Source organism: Macaca thibetana, chromosome 14 (assembly GCF_024542745.1).
Source record: "Macaca thibetana thibetana isolate TM-01 chromosome 14, ASM2454274v1, whole genome shotgun sequence".
Taxonomy (NCBI): domain Eukaryota; kingdom Metazoa; phylum Chordata; class Mammalia; order Primates; family Cercopithecidae; genus Macaca; species Macaca thibetana.
Window position 1 is genome coordinate 11,722,795 of NC_065591.1, and position 17,643 is coordinate 11,740,437.

Here is a 17,643-nt window from a genome sequence, read left to right on the forward strand (position 1 = left end):
GCACCAAATGTGTTTCCAGGCAGTGGGTGAGCAAGGCTGAGAACTTGCCCCAGGCTGCCCTCAACTGGAAAATCAAATATGGCTTTCTTTCTTCTCCGTTCGTGAAGTCTGCACACCAGATTCAGGCCCTCCCCTGAGTCCTGGCCAGGAGGCTTCTTGTTCAGTTCAAATTGTTACAAAGTTCAGCTGGAGATTTCCTTCTTTCCGTGGTCTTTCCCTGCACTTCTGGCCAACTCCTGAAGGACCTCCGTGAGGCCAGGCAAAAACAGTTTGCTAGGGGACCCAGCAAGCTCCCAGGGCTTTTCCCACTGCTTCCTGTACCCCTGTATTTTGCTTGACTCTCTAAATTGACTCAGGTTCAGGTAAGGTCAAAATCTACATAATCTAGGCCTTCAGATTCCCCAGTAGGGGTGTGTGCTTGGGGGTGGATGATTTCTCTTTCCCACTTCCACAGTTTGGGCACTCACAGTATTTGAAGTGTCTCCCAGGTTCTGCAGGAGCAATCTGCTCCCTTCAGGGGACTGTGGGTACTCTCAGGTTTCCTGTTTTATTCCTGCAGTCATTCCGCAGCAAAAATTCACTATTTGAGCCTCCACATGCTGCTCTGTTTGTCTGAGTTGGAGTTGCCATCTACTTCTGCCTCCTGTCTGCCATGATCCCCAGGTCCATGTCGCTGAACTCTGTGTACCTTTGTTCCTTGATTTCACTATTTACCTAACTTACTCAGAATCTTAGTAGTGACCCTTTTGTTGAATTGATTCACAATGTCTGAGGTCCACCCCCTGCAAATAATTTGTAAACCAGTGTTCCAACTTCTAATTACAGGGAGAAATGGGAGAGCCAAGAAGCTTGAAAATTGACGTCCTTGGAACAGCTCTATTTAGGCAAACTAACATAGAAACCCAAATTAAGTTTAGAAAGTAGACTGTAGACTCCAGCAAAACAGACTGAAATGAACACCAATGATATTAATATGTTTATCTCACGTTTAGTGCACACCTGCTATGTACAAGCATAATGTTGGGTTCTTTGTTGGCTGCACAGTTGAGTCACTGATGAAGTCCACCTCTCTAAATGAGAATTTGGTTCATAGGGATTATGGACCAGCAGATATGATGCTGCCAGTCCCTGTCTCAGAATCCATTATTCTCCGGGTATTGACTATCTTTACCATTGTCACCGTTATCCCTGAAATTGGGTGATAGCTGCCATTTCCCACGGTAATTAGAAAAGTCTTTTCTGTGGGTGTTTTGAGGTGTTTTAAGTTGTTTCCCACTCTATGTTTTTTATAAGCATAAAGTTGCTCCAAATTGTGGAGAAGAATTGTCAGTTTCTTTATATCTTTTCCTATTTCCTGTATATTTTTATCACCCTTTCTCCTTTGCTCCCAATCCTCAGAGAAAAATCTATCTTTGTCTTGGGTGAATTATTTTTGTTCCCTGGTCCATTGGAGTCCCTGGCACCATCCACAGCCCCTAGCATGGGAGGCGCTCTGGATGTGAGGGCATTAAAACTGGTCTCAGCCTGTTTTTACTGCAATGTAGGACAGACACTAATACTTACGTTTACATGTGGGTAGAAGGTGGATATGCTAAAAATGATCAGGAGACATCAGGGCTTTTACAAACACAGTACTAGTGTCCTAAACTCTTGATCCCTCAGTAGAGATGGGGAAAGTAGATTTTATACCCTTCCTTGGTGAATCTCTGGCAGCTGAAAAACCACCAATTATTGATCCCTGATTCACAAAACCCTCCTTTACCACTGGTGAGCAAATCACAGATGCCAGACTTCCAGGAATTTCTGACATAAGAAGTCAGAAATTGACTTCTTATGGACCAAATGTGAAACCACTCAAGATTTCTAGTCCACAATGAGCTTGTCGTACACCCTACAAACTTCTCAAATCACTGCTATGTTGCTCCAACTCACAAGATAGGTCCTGTCTGCCTCTAAATAGAGCTAGAGATTTCACAGGAACTTCATTTCTCCCTGGCACTTAGGATTCACAGAACATTTACTTTGTGCCTGGTTATTATCAACTCTCTCACCACACCTACACCTACACACACACACACACACACACACAGAGGCTGGATCCTACTCCCTAGACAAAAGGAATGGCAGTTTCACTAACCTTCATTTCAATCACTTATAGTTCCTACCCTGCCCCTAGAAGTCCATGTTGCTCAGTTCTGAGAATGCACTGTGATCAGGTCTGTCTGTTTTCATCATATGCAAAGTTGTTAACAGTTGACTATTATTCCAGCCTAGACCTTTTCTTCATTTCATACCCTCCAAACACCCTACTCTGAGTGCCACCCTGGTTTAGATAATCATTTTCCATGTTCTCATAATTTTTGAATCACAGCTCCATCCAACCAATGAGCTCATCTAAATAGAAGACCTTTGTAGGTGCTCAACTGCATTCAGTACAACGGAGATATCTTTATGGGTCTGCCTCTCCCGAGAGACTGAAGTATTTGGGTGCATAAATGTGTCTTTTAAATGTGTCTTTTAACTCTTTGAATCACCAAGTCTAGCACCAGGACTGGAATAATGAGGTTTCCTTAAACTGACCATGAGTGTGAACCTCAAGATGACACCATTTGTGTAAAATCTGGAATCTTCTTGAACATTTGCAAGATGCCACCAGTCAGTAGGGGAAGGCCTTAACTCCCATACCCAGATGCAAAGCTCAAAGTGACTAAAATGAAATGATAGTTTTGCCAGGTTCTTTGTGATCAAAACAACTGACCAGCTTTTCTCTTCTTGTGAAAAGAGGGTTTTGCATCCTCCTAGCAGGTATGAAAGACAACAAATAGGGTGCAGTGTATACTGCTCCAGTGACGGGTAAACCAAAATCTCACAAATCACCACTAAAGAGCTTATTCATGTAACCTAATACCACCTGTACCTCAATAACCTATGGAAAAAAAAATAGGTGGCTCTCGTGGGCCAGGCACAGTGGCTCATGCCTGCAATCCCAGCTCTTTGGGAAGCCAAGGCAGGTGGATCACTTTGAGTTCAGGAGTTTGAGATCAGTCCGGGCAAAATGGTAAAACCCTGTCTCTACAAAGAATACAAAAAAATTAGCTGGGCTTGGTGGCTTGTGCCTGTAGTCCCAGTTACTTATGACACTGAGGCTGGAGAATTGCTTGATCCTGGCATGTAAAGGTTGTGAGAGAGGAAGCCGGCTGGGCTTCTGGGTCTGGTGGGGACTTGGAGAACTTTTCTGTCCAACTAAAGGATTGTAAATGCACCAATCAGCACTCTGTAAAAATGCACCAATCAGCGCTCTGTGTCTAAAGGTTTGTAAATGCACCAATCAGCACTCTGTAAAATGGACCAATCAGCAGGATGTGGGTGGGGCCAAATAAGGGTATAAAAGCTGGCCTGAGGGCAACCCAGGTGGGTCCCCTTCCACATCATGGTTGCTTTGTTCTTTTGCTCTTCACAATAAATCTTGCTGCTGCTCACTCTTTGGGTCCACACTATCTATATGAGCTGTAACACTCACCGCGAAGGTCTGTGGCTTCACTCCTGAAGCCAGCAAGACCATGAACCCACCAGGAGGAACAAACAACTCTGGATGCACCCCCTTTAAGAGCTGTAACACTCACTGCGAAGGTCTGCGGCTTTACTCCTGAAGTCAGCAAGACCGCAAACCCACCTGAAGGAAGAAACTCTGGACACATCTGAACATCTGAAGGAACAAACTCTGGGCTCACCATATTTTAGAACTGTAACACTCGCCGCGAGGGTCCATGGCTTCATTGTTGAAGTCAGCAAGCCCAAGAACCCATCGGAAGGAACCAATTCCGGACACAGTTGCAGTAAGCTGTGATCTCACCACTGCACTCCAGCCTGGATGGCTGGCAGAGTAAGACCCTGTTTAAAAAAAAAAAAAAAGAAAAAAAAAAAGGGTGGCTCTTGCCTGTAATTCCAGCTACCTGGGAGCCTCAACTTAGGGAATGCTTGAAGCGAGGAGTTTGAGAAAAGCCTTGGCAACATAGGAAGACTCTGTTACTTAAAAAACTGAAAACAAAATAAAAAACAAGAACGAAGAGAAACAACATCTCTTTGCCATCGGAGGCCTATGATTGTCACAGTTATCTGTCCGTCAAAGCACGTGGCCACAATGGAAATCAACAACAGCGACAACAACAAAAAACATTTCCTTAGAATGGACCAAGACCACAGCCTGAACATGTGTTGAATTTCTGACCATCTTCCTATGAAATCTCAAGAATTGATAAACTACAACAACAAAAGAACAAAGTGGTAAACTCCACAGTGTGATGGAAGCAAAACAGTGACAACATTTGATGAGAATGTTTAAGATTTCCTGACAGAGAGCAGATAGTATGTGCTCTACAGGGAAATAAGACTGGAAAAAACTGAAGTACAAATATATGCTGCAGAAAAAAAAAAACCTTTAGATAGAGGAGCTTTTGGTGGAAAAGAGGAAACAATGTTTAGGGCACAACTTGAATAATTATTGAAGCTGAACACAGGAAAGGATGAGAGTAGAAACATACAGTCAGATACAAACAGCTATTTCATTCCAGTTCCCTCTGTCCTTCCTCAATAAGCAGTTTTTCTCAACACAAGACAGGAGTAAAAATTGGACAACTGATTATCCATAGGTTCATTAAGTCCCAAGATCAGATGATCAAGCTGAAATAATGCAGGATCACTAAATAGTATGTAGTGCTAACTATCAAGGAAACATATTAGCAAAAATTCCGTTGGTCAAGGGTGCTGATCACATGTTTTTGAAGATGTGAGGATATTTGTCCAGAAAATGTGGAACCTCACATCATAAAGATTGGTGACTCATTAATTCTCTCTCTAAGTGGCAGTCAATGTGACATATAGCCCTGCACATGTCAGGGCTTTTTCTCTTCCCTTTGTCATTCTGAAAGCCACACATCTCAAAGTCTGTATTTATTTAAGATATTATTTTTCAGTGTTTGTCAGTTAGTGTCCAGTCAAGAAATAGAAAACATTACAGGTAAACGTAACAGAGAAAATTTCATGCAGGAGTTGGTATTAGTAGTTTTGAAGGTTGCAGAAGAAAAAAGGGGTTGTAAAGCATGCCCAGTATTTAATAATGGCAGAAAGACCCTATCACCCCAGGGCTGGGAGAGAAAAAGAAAAATGGTGTTGCCCAGATCCTAAGACCGCAGGTGAAGAGGAGGCTGCCCTTGCTGAAATTGGGCCACCTCAGCAGGAAAGGAAGACATCGCCGTGCACCCTTCCCTGCTGGGCTGCTGGGTGCTGCTCTGCTGCCATAATCACCGCAAGAGGCAATGTCAGAAGCAGAGAAACATGACTTCTGCCTCCTCCAGTCTTCTAGTCTCCCAGCAGTGCCTTCCACTGGAGAGCCCACAGGAGCCAGCTGCCACAAGGTTCTGGGGTGGGAAACACACAGACCTTGTGTATAGCAATGAGGAGACGCACTAGAAAAAACAAATCTGGAGCTACAAAATATGAGCCCTATCTGACATCCCATGATTGTAACCTAGAGTCTTGGTCTTAATTTTTCAGCCAGTTGGAGGTCGTTTATCTGACCTATTAAAGAGTTAATAGCTGGAAAGTTTGTTGCCTGTAAGTATCAGAGCCCATAACATTAAGAAGGCCAATAACAGATGGCACAAAAGGTTTTTAGTGTTTCTTTCAATGCAATAGACTGTTGGGGAGGAAAGGCCTTTCTAGTGAGTAAACTGTCAAGTTCACCAAAGTAAACTCTCTAGAAACACACAGTGAGGATCAGTCCATGACTTTGCTGGTTTATCTCACATATCCTGAGGTTATTTGCTCTGCTTCTCCACGCAGCTCTTCCAAAATTTATGAAGCACGTCATTAGACCTGTTGTGGGTGCCACAGGGCAACTGCTTTCCTCTCCAGAACAAGATGGAGAAAATCTATATAATTTCATCATCCTAAGTGGCACCTGTTACTGCAGGGGACTAAAACATTTCTTTTTTGGTGTGGTAGCTCCGATATGACTGTGGCTTGCTGTCCTCATGTGTGTTGTTCACATGTGGGGCCAACTTACTAAGACATGCAGGTACCTCAAGTGTGGGCCAGCACACCTTATGAACTGTGGGGATGGTCAAGAAGAGGTATGAGGACCTGGCCCAGTTCTCTGTGAGGCAGTTCTCCCTCAGGGATTCCTTTATATGGAAGAGGAGGTGGAAATGAGAACCACGGTGACCACCTGATAAGTGTATGTTCAAAAAGTCCTTGGTCATTACGATCTTAATTGATCCTCTAAATCTTTCCATCTTTTAGAAACATGTTTACTACTTTGAAGATCAATCCCTAGAGAATCCCTGGGTAGTATAGTCAGGCAGAAGGACCCCAGACCCAAAATATCCTGGTGAGGACACAAGTCCAAGGACTCTGTGTTTCTTGGGGATCAGTAATATTTACCCCATATCCCTCCCTTAGACATAGGTCCAGGATTTATTATTAAGGATATTAACAACAACATAATAATAGTCACTTTGATCTTACCATAAATTAGGTTATGGAAAAGTAATAATCTTAACTGGGAGAAATCTGAACAGAACCAGAACCAGATTCTGAAGCACTCTTTGTTAGCACTTAGGGTACATGAACATTCCTTGTAGGCAGAATCCGTTAGATTCAGTATAATATTTTATGTTGAGAAAGATTGGTTAATTGATTTTCTTTGACTTATTATTTATATTTTCTCTTTGGTTACATAACTATAGGAATTGATGTTTAGTGCTCAGACTCTGTGATACTTATTTTCCTCCAGAAATGTTTATTCCTTATGTAAATCCTGTAATGTAGACACTGATTTATCGTCTGATTTTAAAATGAAAAAAAAAAAACACAAAAAACCTATGACTGCAAGGCTAAGCCACTTGCAGAAGAACTCAGAAATAGAAAATGCCAGAGCTGAGCTTGAGCCCAGGTAGTCTGGTCCCAAAATCGGGCTTCTTCTCACTCCTCAATTGATGGATACATGCCAATTTTGAAAGATCCAAACAGCACTGAACAAAACAGCAAATTACCCTAGTAAATTCTGTTAAACAGATACTAGAGGGGTTTCAGAGAAAAGGAAATGCTTATACACTGTTGGTGGGAGTGTAAATTAGTTTAGCCATTGTGGAAATCATTGTGGTAATTCCTCAAAGAGCTAAAAACAGAACTACCATTTGACCTAGCAATCTCATTATTGGGTATATACCCAAAAGAAAATAAATCATTCTAACATAAAGACACACACATGCATATGTTCGTTGCAGCGCTATTCACAATAGCAAAGACATAGAACCAACCTAAATATCAATCAATGAAAGGTTTAATAAAGAAAATGTGGTACATATACATCATAAAATATTATGAAATCATAAAAAAGAATGAGATCATATTTTTTCCAGGAACATGGGTGGAGCTGGAGGGCATTATCTTTAGCAAACTAATACAGGAACAGAAAACCAAATACTACATGTTCTCACCTATAAGTGGGAGCTAAATAATGAGAACACATGGACACACGGAGGGGAATAACAGACAATGGATCCAGCTTGAGCATGGAGGGTGGGAGGAGGGAGAGAATCAGAAAAAATAGTATTGTGTACCCCTAGGCTTAATCCCTGAGTGATGAAATGATCCATACAGCAAACCCCCAGGATATCAGTTGACCTACGTAACAAACCTGCACATGTACCCTGAACCTAAAATAAAAGTTAAAAAAATCTTAAAGGTGACATTGAATTTCTAGAAGAACAGAGCAAAGTTAATATCTTTAAATATTTTACTGTTTTGTCCAGAAACCAGTATGTGTCTCCATTTATTTAGATTTCCTTTTTATGTTGTGATTAAAGATTCATGATTTTATTCTTAGAGTCTTGCATATCTCCACTTGTGTAGATTTCAATGTATTTTTGTTGCTGCTATTTATATTCTTGTCAATGGTACCAGTTTTTTCATTATGGTGTGTAATGGTGTAGCTAGCGTACAGGAAAGCAATTAATGTTAATATTCTGGTCTTGTATTCAGCTAACTTCATGTATTCTTACTTTTTAATGTGTCTTTTTTCAGTAGATTGTCTTATATTTTCATCAAAGTTGATCAACTGTCTATAATAGTGTACTATTGATTCAGGTCTTTTTCTTGTGTGAAGATAATATGTTTTTACAATTTGTATCATTCTTTTTTAAAAAACATTATATTTTTAGAGTACTTTCAGGTTTACAGAAAAATTGAGTAGAAAATACAGAGTTTGCATCTAATCCCTGCCCTCCAACAGGCACAACCTCCCTCATTACTCACAGCTGAAACAAGAGTGATATACATAATTAATGAACTCAACTTTAACACATTATTTTCATCCAAAAGGCATAGTTTATGTTAAAGTTCACTCTCACTGGCTTACATTCTATAAGTTCTGAGAAATGTGTAATGACCTGCACATACCATCATAGGACATCCTAATCAACAAATGGTGCTGGGATAATTGCAGGCCACATGTAGGAGAATGAAACTGGATCCTCATCTCTTACCTTATACAAAAATCAACTCAAGATGGATCAAGGACTTAAATCTAAGACCCAAAGCTATAAAAATTCTAGAAAATAACATCAGAAAAACCCCTCTAGACATTGGCTTAGGCAAAGACTTCATGACAAACCACCCAAAAGCAAATGCAATAAAAACAAAGATAAATTACTGGGATTTAATTAACCTAAAGAGCCTTTGCACAGCAAAAGGAAAAGTCAGCAGAGTAAGCAGACAACCCACTAAGTGGGAGAATATCTTCATGATCTATACGTTTGATGAAAGATTAATATCCAGCGTCTGCAAGGAACACAAACATATTAGCAAAAAACAAAAAACAAAAAACCAAAAATCCCAATCTCATAAAAAAGTAGGCTAATTACATGAATCGACAATTCTAAAAAGAATATATAAAAATGGCCGACAAACATGGAAAAAATGCTCAACATCAGTAATGATGAGGGAAGTACAAATCAAAATCAAAATGTGATATCATTTTACTCCCACAAGACTGGCCATAGTAAAAAATAAAAAAAAATAAATGTTGGCATGAATGTGGTGCAAAGGGAACACTTCTACACTGCTGATGGGAATGCAAATTAGTACAATCCCTATGGAAACCGTGTGGAGATACCTTAGAGAACTAAAAGTAGAACCACCATATGATCCAGCAATCCCACTAGTGGGTATCTACCCAGAGTTAAAGAAGTCATTACACCAAAAAGATAATTGCACACGCATGTTTAAAGCAGCACAATTTGCATTTGCAAAAATATAGAACCAGCCTAAACGCCATCAATCAATGAATGAATAAAGAAATTGTGGTATGTATTTACCATGGAATACTACTCAGCCATAAAAGGGAACAAATTAATGACATTTGCAGCAACCTGGATGGAACTGGGGACTATTATTCTAAGTGAAGTCACTCGAGAATGAAAAGCCAAACATCTTATGTTCTCACTCATAAGTGGGGGCTAAGCTGTGAGGATGCAAAGGCGTAAGAATGATACAAAAGACACTGGGGACTTGTGTGAAGTGGTGGGAGAGTGGTGAGGGATAAAAGACTCCAAGTTGGATTTGGTGTATACTACTTGGTTGATGGGTGCACCAAAATCTCACAAATCACCACTAAGGAACTTACTCATGTAACCAAATACCACCTGTTTTCCAATAATCTATGGAAATAAAAAACTGAAAAAATAAAAAGTATTTAGAGTCGTTTTCCTGTCCTAAAAATCCTCTGTGCTTTCCGTTTTCTTGCCTTCCTCCTCCTAACCGCTGCCGATCTCTGATGTTTGTCTTCATATTTGCTTTTCAGAGTTTCATATGGTTGGAATCCTACGGTAGGTCAACTTTTCATACGGTCTTCTTTCACCTAGTCATATGCATTTGAGATTCTTCTTTGTCTCTTCATGGCATAATAGCTCACTTCTTGGTGGTGAATCACATTCCACTACATGTATCAAAGGGTAGTAATCCCTGCACCTATTAAAGACCTTCTCAGTGGCTTCCCAGTTTCGACAACTTTCAATCAAGCTGCTGTGAATGTGAGTGTCCACATTTTTGTATGAAAATAAAATTTCAACCAATTTAGATCAATATCAAGGAGCACACTTACTGGAATTTGTGATAAAAATATGCTCACTTAGCCGGGCGCGGTGGCTCACGCCTGTAATCCCAGCACTTTGGGAGGCCGAGGCGGGCGGATCACAAGGTCAGGAGATCGAGACCACGGTGAAACCCCGTCTCTACTAAAAATACAAAAAATTAGCCGGGCGCGGTTGTGGGCGCCTGTAGTCCCAGCTACTCGGGAGGCTGAGGCAGGAGAATGGCGTGAACCCGGGAGGCGGAGCTTGCAGTGAGCCGAGATCGCGCCACTGCACTCCAGCCTGGGCGACAGAGCGAGACTCCGTCGTCTAAAAAAAAAAAAAAAAAAAAAAAAAAAAAAAAAAAAAAAAAAAAAAAAAAATAAAAAAAAAAAAAAAAAAAAAAAAAAAAAAAAAAAAAAAAAAAAAAAAAAAAACAAAAAAAAAAAAAAAAAAAAAAAAAAAAAAAAATATGCTCACTTAAATAAGAAACTGCCACACTGTCTTCCAAATGGTTGTGCCATTTTGCATTCCTGCCAGTTAATCAACGAGAATTCCTGTTGCTCCTTGTTTTGCCAGCAACTCGCCAATTGTCAGTATCGGATCTTTTTTTAAAAGGAAAATAAGAAAAAGAAGTGAACTAAATGAAGGAGCTGGTGTGAGACATCATTGATTAAAAGAATTCATTTGAGTCAAAAAGTGAAACGAAAGAATCAGCAGATACAGAAACTAATCTTCATCCACCTCCAGCCCATCTCACATGTCACCACTGCCAGATGTATGGACTGAGAGAAGCACTTTGTTACTTCACAGCTCACACACCATCAGTGCCTGAGCCAGACCTTCTGGCTTTGAAACTGTGCAACTGTGGACAGGTTTCTTATTTTCTGCAAGTCAGTTGTATCAACTATATTGGAAATGTAGTACCTTATATCTTATACTTTTGTAACAAGGATGTGAATATGATGATTTTTTTTGCAGGTATGAACATACAAACTAAAAACTATTGTTAGCCTTTTCATTATCACTATTCTCGTTAGCTATAGAGGGTTTTTGCAACCCATAGAACCTGCGTGTTTCCAAATAGAATGAGCTCACTGTAAGTTTGGTGACTGGATTTTCATGGAACAGTCTGTTCAATGAAACTGAGCCAATGTTTGTGTGCTCAAAGATAAAAAATGGTTTGTTTGCAAAATAAATGAGTCAACAGAAATAATAGGCTAAGGAAAGAGAATGTGCTCAAGGCCCTCTTGGTTTTTAATGTACAGAAGCAGGTAGCTCAGAATTCAGGTGCCTGGAAGGTGTAATTTTGACTTCACACCCAGGAGATTTATATTTTTTTTCATTGTGACGCACAAATGTTAAGGGTATCATGTTAAGCATTTCTTGGTGTGCAACTAAGTAGTATTAAGTACATTCACTTTGTTGTACAATTAATCTCCAGAAACTTCTTTGGGGGGAACCTGAAACTCTATATCATTAAATAATAACTCCCAATATCTTTTTTCCTCCAGCTTCTGGAAACCACTAGTCTAATTTCTGTTCCTATGAATTTGGCTACTGTAGATACCACACATAAGTGGAATCATACTGTATTTGTTTTTGTGATTGGATTATTTCATATAGCACAATGTACTCTAGTTCATCTATATTGAACTCTATAGTCTGTGTCTGAATTTTCTTTTTTTTTTTGAGTCTGAATAAAATTCCATTCCGTGAATACCTCGATTTGCTTCATCCATTCATCTGGGGGTAAACACTGGGTTGGTTCCTCTTCCTGGGAAGTAATGATGTAAATAGTGTCCTTAAAGACATATGTTTGCAATAGCTCTACAAGATCCTGATTTCAGTTCTTGTGGCTATATCATGAGAGGAGAAATTCCTTGATCCTATGATATTTTCTACTTTAATTTGAGAGGCCATGATCTTCCACGGTGGCTGCACTATTTTACATTCCCAGCAAGAGTGCACAAGAATTGCTACCTCTGCTCATCCTTGTTACAGTGTTATTTTAAAAAATTCTTACTTTGCTTGTTTGTCTGATTCACAATAGCTATCTTATTAGGTATGAAAATCTGTTATTTTGACCTGAGATTTGAAAACGTCAAAAAAATCAGTGGGGTAACAAAATGTGAAGGTGTCTCACCTCTCCCAACCATTCTGCTGTCATGACCCACAGAGGAAAGTGGAAGCTCCCCTCCATTTGGCCCATCCTGTTCTCCAGCCGCAAACTCTTCCCTGTTCTACTATGTGCACCTGTCTGTTTCAGGTTCACCTCTCTACCTGATGTCCCTCACAAGCCACTCGGTTTATGCTGTGTTAGCTTCTCTCATGCTCCTCCGTGGGCTCCTTCCACACATTTTGTTTTGTTTTGTGAATCAAATGTTATGTGTCCCTGAGCAGTACTCAGATATGCTTCCCTATATTCCAAGCCTGACATCCCAACCATCACTCAGAACATTTCATGCCTCCCCTGTGTTTCCCTGGAATACTCTGCTCATGGCAGAGGAGAGACAGATGAGGAGTCCCCATTGACTGCTCTCTACTACTGGGACCCTGGAAACTCAGAAGCTCTGATCCTCCTAATTGGAAGAGAAACTAAAGAAGATTCAACAGCACCCCTGGCCTCTGCCCACTCCACGCTAATAGTGCCCCTACTGCCATCCGGCCCTGAGAACTGAAAACATCTCCAGACTGCTATCTACAGGGGTCAGAAGAAGAGGAAAGTAGATGTGCTCTAGTTGGGAATCACTGCTCTGGAGAGGGAAACTTTAGCTCAATTCTCCTCTATAACTGTGCTAATGGCCAGAAGGACTGGACATTCACAACTCTGGGATCATTTCAGTTACCAGGAAAATGGGGCATTGAAAAAAAGAAAAATTATGAACTTAAGGAACCTGTTGGTGTCGATATTTGATGAACTAAATCCACAGTCACATGTGTACAGGAGTAAACCTTTAACCACACATTATAGGGAAATGTCAGGTTGAGAAAAGTTCAGGGATTTGGTGAGATAGCCACAGAGAACTAGCCAGGGGCAGATTTCTGTTCCTGGTTCTGCTTCCAAGTCTGGCTAGTGGTCTGAACTCATCAAGTGGATCCAGGTCAGACAGTGTGATGGAAATGGTCACTTCTGGGGAAAAGGGACACTGAGGTGGCCTAGGCCCTGGTTGGCACAGTCTCCAACGACCTCCTCTGCCTACTTTTGTCCTCACACCCTAGCCCAGAACTCCTCATCCAGGAAAGGACAACATTGGTGTAAATGTTCAGCATGTCACTCTGATGTCTGGTTTATTGTTGTGTCTGATTCTTTCCTTTACTAAACATTCGAAATAGATGAGCACCTCTTTCTAAATAGACCTAGTAATAATACATGTAATATCATCAGGAAAGTCTTGTAAACATCAAATTCTGCTCCAGAAAATCAATTATAAAATTATTTATTGAGCATCTACTATACAATGTTGCCACACCAAGACAGAAGATGCAGAGGCCATGCTCTCCAGGGGCATGAGCAGAGAGGAAGTGACAGCATCATGGTCCTGCAGATGTCAGGATGGAACTGCTCATGGAGAGCCAGGGGGTCCTGTGAAGGGTGAGATCCAGGAGATACAGGGGTGGAGAAAGGGGGACAAGATGTGTGCTGTCTTTGATGTGACTTTGGGAGTGAATGAAGTCTTTCAACCCAGAGTGGCTGAGGCAAGGTCAGTTGAGGAGGGTAGGCCACGGGGAGCAAAGGTCTCAGGCAGAAAATAATGGGGCTGGGGCGGAAATCAACCCGGAGTTCACATAGGGCAGCAGTGAGAGTCAGGGCCACCAGGATCCATCTGAGCCATGATGCACAGGTCCCTCAGGGTCCAGCCAAGGAGGAAAATAGTATTGAGAGCAGCCTGTGGAGGCAGAATGCCTGGCTTCATATCCTGCTTCTTCCATTTTCTCAGCTCCATTTCCTAGCTGTATGTCAGGAAATTCTATGAAATCTCTGTGTCCCCTGTACCGTAGCTTGGGTTGAGTGATCTGCCCACTTCACAGGGTGGTGATCACACATCCAGTTTGCTCAGGACAGTCCTGGTTTATGTTGTTGTCTTGAAGTCCTACCCTTTTAGAGTTCCCATTAGTTCTCCAAAGGGCTCCATAATTACAATCAATATTATGGCCACCCTGCTCGTAGGATTGTGGCTGTGAGATTCAAAAAAGCTTACGAGAGTGCCTGTCATTTAGGAACTAATACAAAATATTTCATTAGTATTGTATTGAACCTTTCATAAAAGTTGCTAAGAAATTAGACTGCAAGTGTTCTTATCACACAGAAAACTTTGTGTGTCCTTATCACACAAGTTTTGAGATGATGGATATTTTAATTTTATTGAATTAATCTTTTCATAATATAAAACTATATCAAAACACGTGTTATACACCATAAGTATATACAATTTATATCCTTCATTTATATCTCAATAAAGATGTGTAAAATTTTTAAAATATGTTTTTACATACTGACAATTAATGACAGCTGGCTTCTGAAAGATTAATATAGCAGCAATATATGGAATATACTTGGAGAGAAATCTTTTATAAATTATATCTATGTCTTTGAGAAAAGAAGAACTCAGAAAACATCACATGAGCATAAATCAATACAGCACTTTCTTTTCAAAGTGAAAACTTTTAGCATCTATTTGAGTATGGTTGCTCTGTTTTAGACAAAGTGAAGTGCGAACTCAGCTTTCAGTGTCTATAATGCTCCTTAGAGTTTATCAGAAACACATTTGATAATTATATAAAAATAATGACTACCAGTTGACACTGAGATAGCACCTACTCTGTGCCAAGCACTGTTCTCAGGACCTCACACTTGTTAACTCACTGATGAGTCACAACAATTCTATGACTGCTCCTGTTTTAAAGGGAACACAGAGCATCAAGACTCCTGTCCAATGTGGCACAGTCAGCAAAGGAAGAATGGGGCATGAAAACACAGAGGGTCCAGCTCAGAGTCCCCACTCACCACCCATCTGCCATTGGACCACGAAAGGAAAAAGCTGCAGAACTTGCAGGGACTGGACCAGCAGCACAGCAGAGAGGTGCTCAGCAGAGCTGCAGCTTCCCAGGTCCTCTGTTCCCAAGTTCTCCCTTCCCACATGCTCTCTTCCCAGGTCCTTCCCAGGTGCCTTGGGAATGTCCTGCTGGGGTAGGACTGCCCATTGGAATAAGGGATTTTATTTCCTCCTGACCTTTCAATCATCTGACTCCTCTGGGCACATCCTCACCTCCCCCGTCTTCTGAATTTATCCACCTTTAACCTACTTGTTTACTACTCACAGCTTCCCCTGATCCTCTGAGCCAGAGGAAGTTTCTCCTACTTAAGGGAAAGCACCCTCTCCCTCCTCTGGCCTTCTAAAGCCCTTCGTCCATCTCTCTCTCTGCACCTCTCCTTTCTCATCGGGGCTTACAGTCTCCTGTGTGTGTCTCCTCAGGGCTCTCAGAGGTACAAGGGGGCACAGGTTTCTTCGGTCAATTGAGTATAAAAAATATACCACTATGACACCCATCTTCTTGTGTTTTTGTGTAAGGAGAAGGGGGTTCTTCCTTTGGTTGTTGTAGACTCCCCATGGAGGCTACAGCCTCTCCTTTTCTCAGCTCCATTTCAGAAAGGAGAGGCCACAGTGTGTTGCTGATGTTCGTGGTCTCTTTAGGGGAGTAACACAAGGTTCTATTCACTCAATCCCGACCCCATGTCACCATGAGCACACACACCCATTCAGGGGAATGTCAGTCTTTGCAGGTTTCTTCGGACACATTTTGGTGTACTGAGCTGAAATATGGCGGTGGTGGTAGGGTGTGGATTAAACACTGAGAGACATGGTCATGGAATCCCAGTCCCAGATTTGGACTAAGACAAGGGAGGCAATGGGTCTGGGGCAGGTGTTGGTGACCTAAACAAATAACATCTCAATGCCAAGCAAGGCAGCCCCGAGACCGCAGGCCTTTCCTAAAGTCTCTATCCTGGGTGAGCAGCTCCTCACTCAACATCTACATCTCAAAAAGATAGAGGTTCACCTCAAAAGACCTGTCCCACCAACCTAGTAGGTGAGAGGCTAAACTAGATGCATAGAATGAAGTACAAAAGTAAATATGTGTTATCCTTCCTCAAACATACAGAGGAGGTTCATACCTGCAATGTACAATTTAAAATATAAAAGTTCTTGATCACTTCACCTTCGGAAAAACATTTTTATGCCATTTGTTCAAATGCATAAATCACTAAGCTCTATATGGCTCTTAAAAAAGTTTGCTACTTAATATTAAGGATGGCAACGCCTTTCAAGTGTCAAAAAATATGAATACATCTTTATCTGAGTCTCCTAGAAACCTGAGGACACATCAAACCTCACTATTTCTTACCAAAGACTTTCATTCTTTCCAGAGACACCAGCCCACTCCAGATAGAGCTTGTAAGTAATTTATCTTTGTAGTGTGCTTGTCACATCAGGTGATGAATAAATATTAGTGAAGCCAAGCACAACACTGAAGGACACGAGAATTCTCAAGTTTGTGAACTTCATTAAGAGACCCAAGCAAAGACCCTTTGTGAAGAGAAAAAACTGCACCAGCAACAGGGGTATGCTGAACTCTGGGGCTCTCCTAGTTCTTCCTGGGAGGGCTGCATTGCCAATGAGTCTTTTTAGGCTTGAGTTACTGTTATTTGACTCACGAGAGAATAATCACCTTCAGATGTCCTGATGGAGGTTAAAGAAAACACAGCCTTTTTAGTGTGGGCACCCGCACCTGTCACCTCTGGCCCAAGAGGTGACAGAGCAGGGCCATAGGGACTGTGGCACTAGGCAGAGACCCAATAAGTCTCGGCTAAAAAGGCAGTGCCCCATTTCCTGGTCAAAGTCCTTCACCCCCCCGGGAAGGAAGGATACTAGCCATGGCCAACTGTTTACACAGGTAAGTACACAGCCCTTCTACTTTCTGTCCTCCCAAAATTAGGTTTGTTCTTGGCATCTGAGGCTCTGGCTGAATGATGGCAAAAATAAGTCACAAGTAATCCAGACAGCAAATAATGCATTCATGAGTAATTAAGAAGGGACGCATCATTCTGGTGGTCTCATTTGTTTCTGTTAAACTTGAGCCAGCTTTGTGTTTCTAGTACCTTTTGCCTTTGTGTTATTCCTAAATAAACTAGGGTTGGTTTCTATCATGTTAAACCATCATGTCCGCAAAAAGTACATGTTCCCTACTTTCCTTGACCTTACCAAGTCCTCTCTGCCCTCAGGTCTCTGTACTTGCTGTTCCCATCCCGGAACACTCTTCCTCGGATGTGTGTCTGTATATCACTGTCCATTCATTCAAGTCTTACAGGAAGAACATCTGCTTCTCCAGGGTGCCTGGGGCTGCTTACAGGACACTGCCCCTCACCCTCCAGGCCACGACCCCATTCTGCCATTAAGGATATTCTGCTGTTCTTTGCAGCAATTCTCACTTCCTGATATCTCTGATTCATTTG

The 17,643-nt window shown here is 41.4% G+C and overlaps 1 protein-coding gene across 1 annotated transcript in view; it reads right to left on the reverse strand.

Annotated features, from left to right (window-relative positions):
* Positions 1-15,405, reverse strand: part of GNG3 (G protein subunit gamma 3) — a 440,061-nt gene extending 424,656 nt beyond the window's left edge. Inside the window, exon 1 of the mRNA XM_050757061.1 lies at positions 15,401-15,405. The gene's annotated coding sequence lies outside the window, so the exon portion shown is untranslated. The remainder of the gene's footprint in view (positions 1-15,400) is intronic.
* Between the last annotated feature and the right edge of the window lie 2,238 nt (positions 15,406-17,643).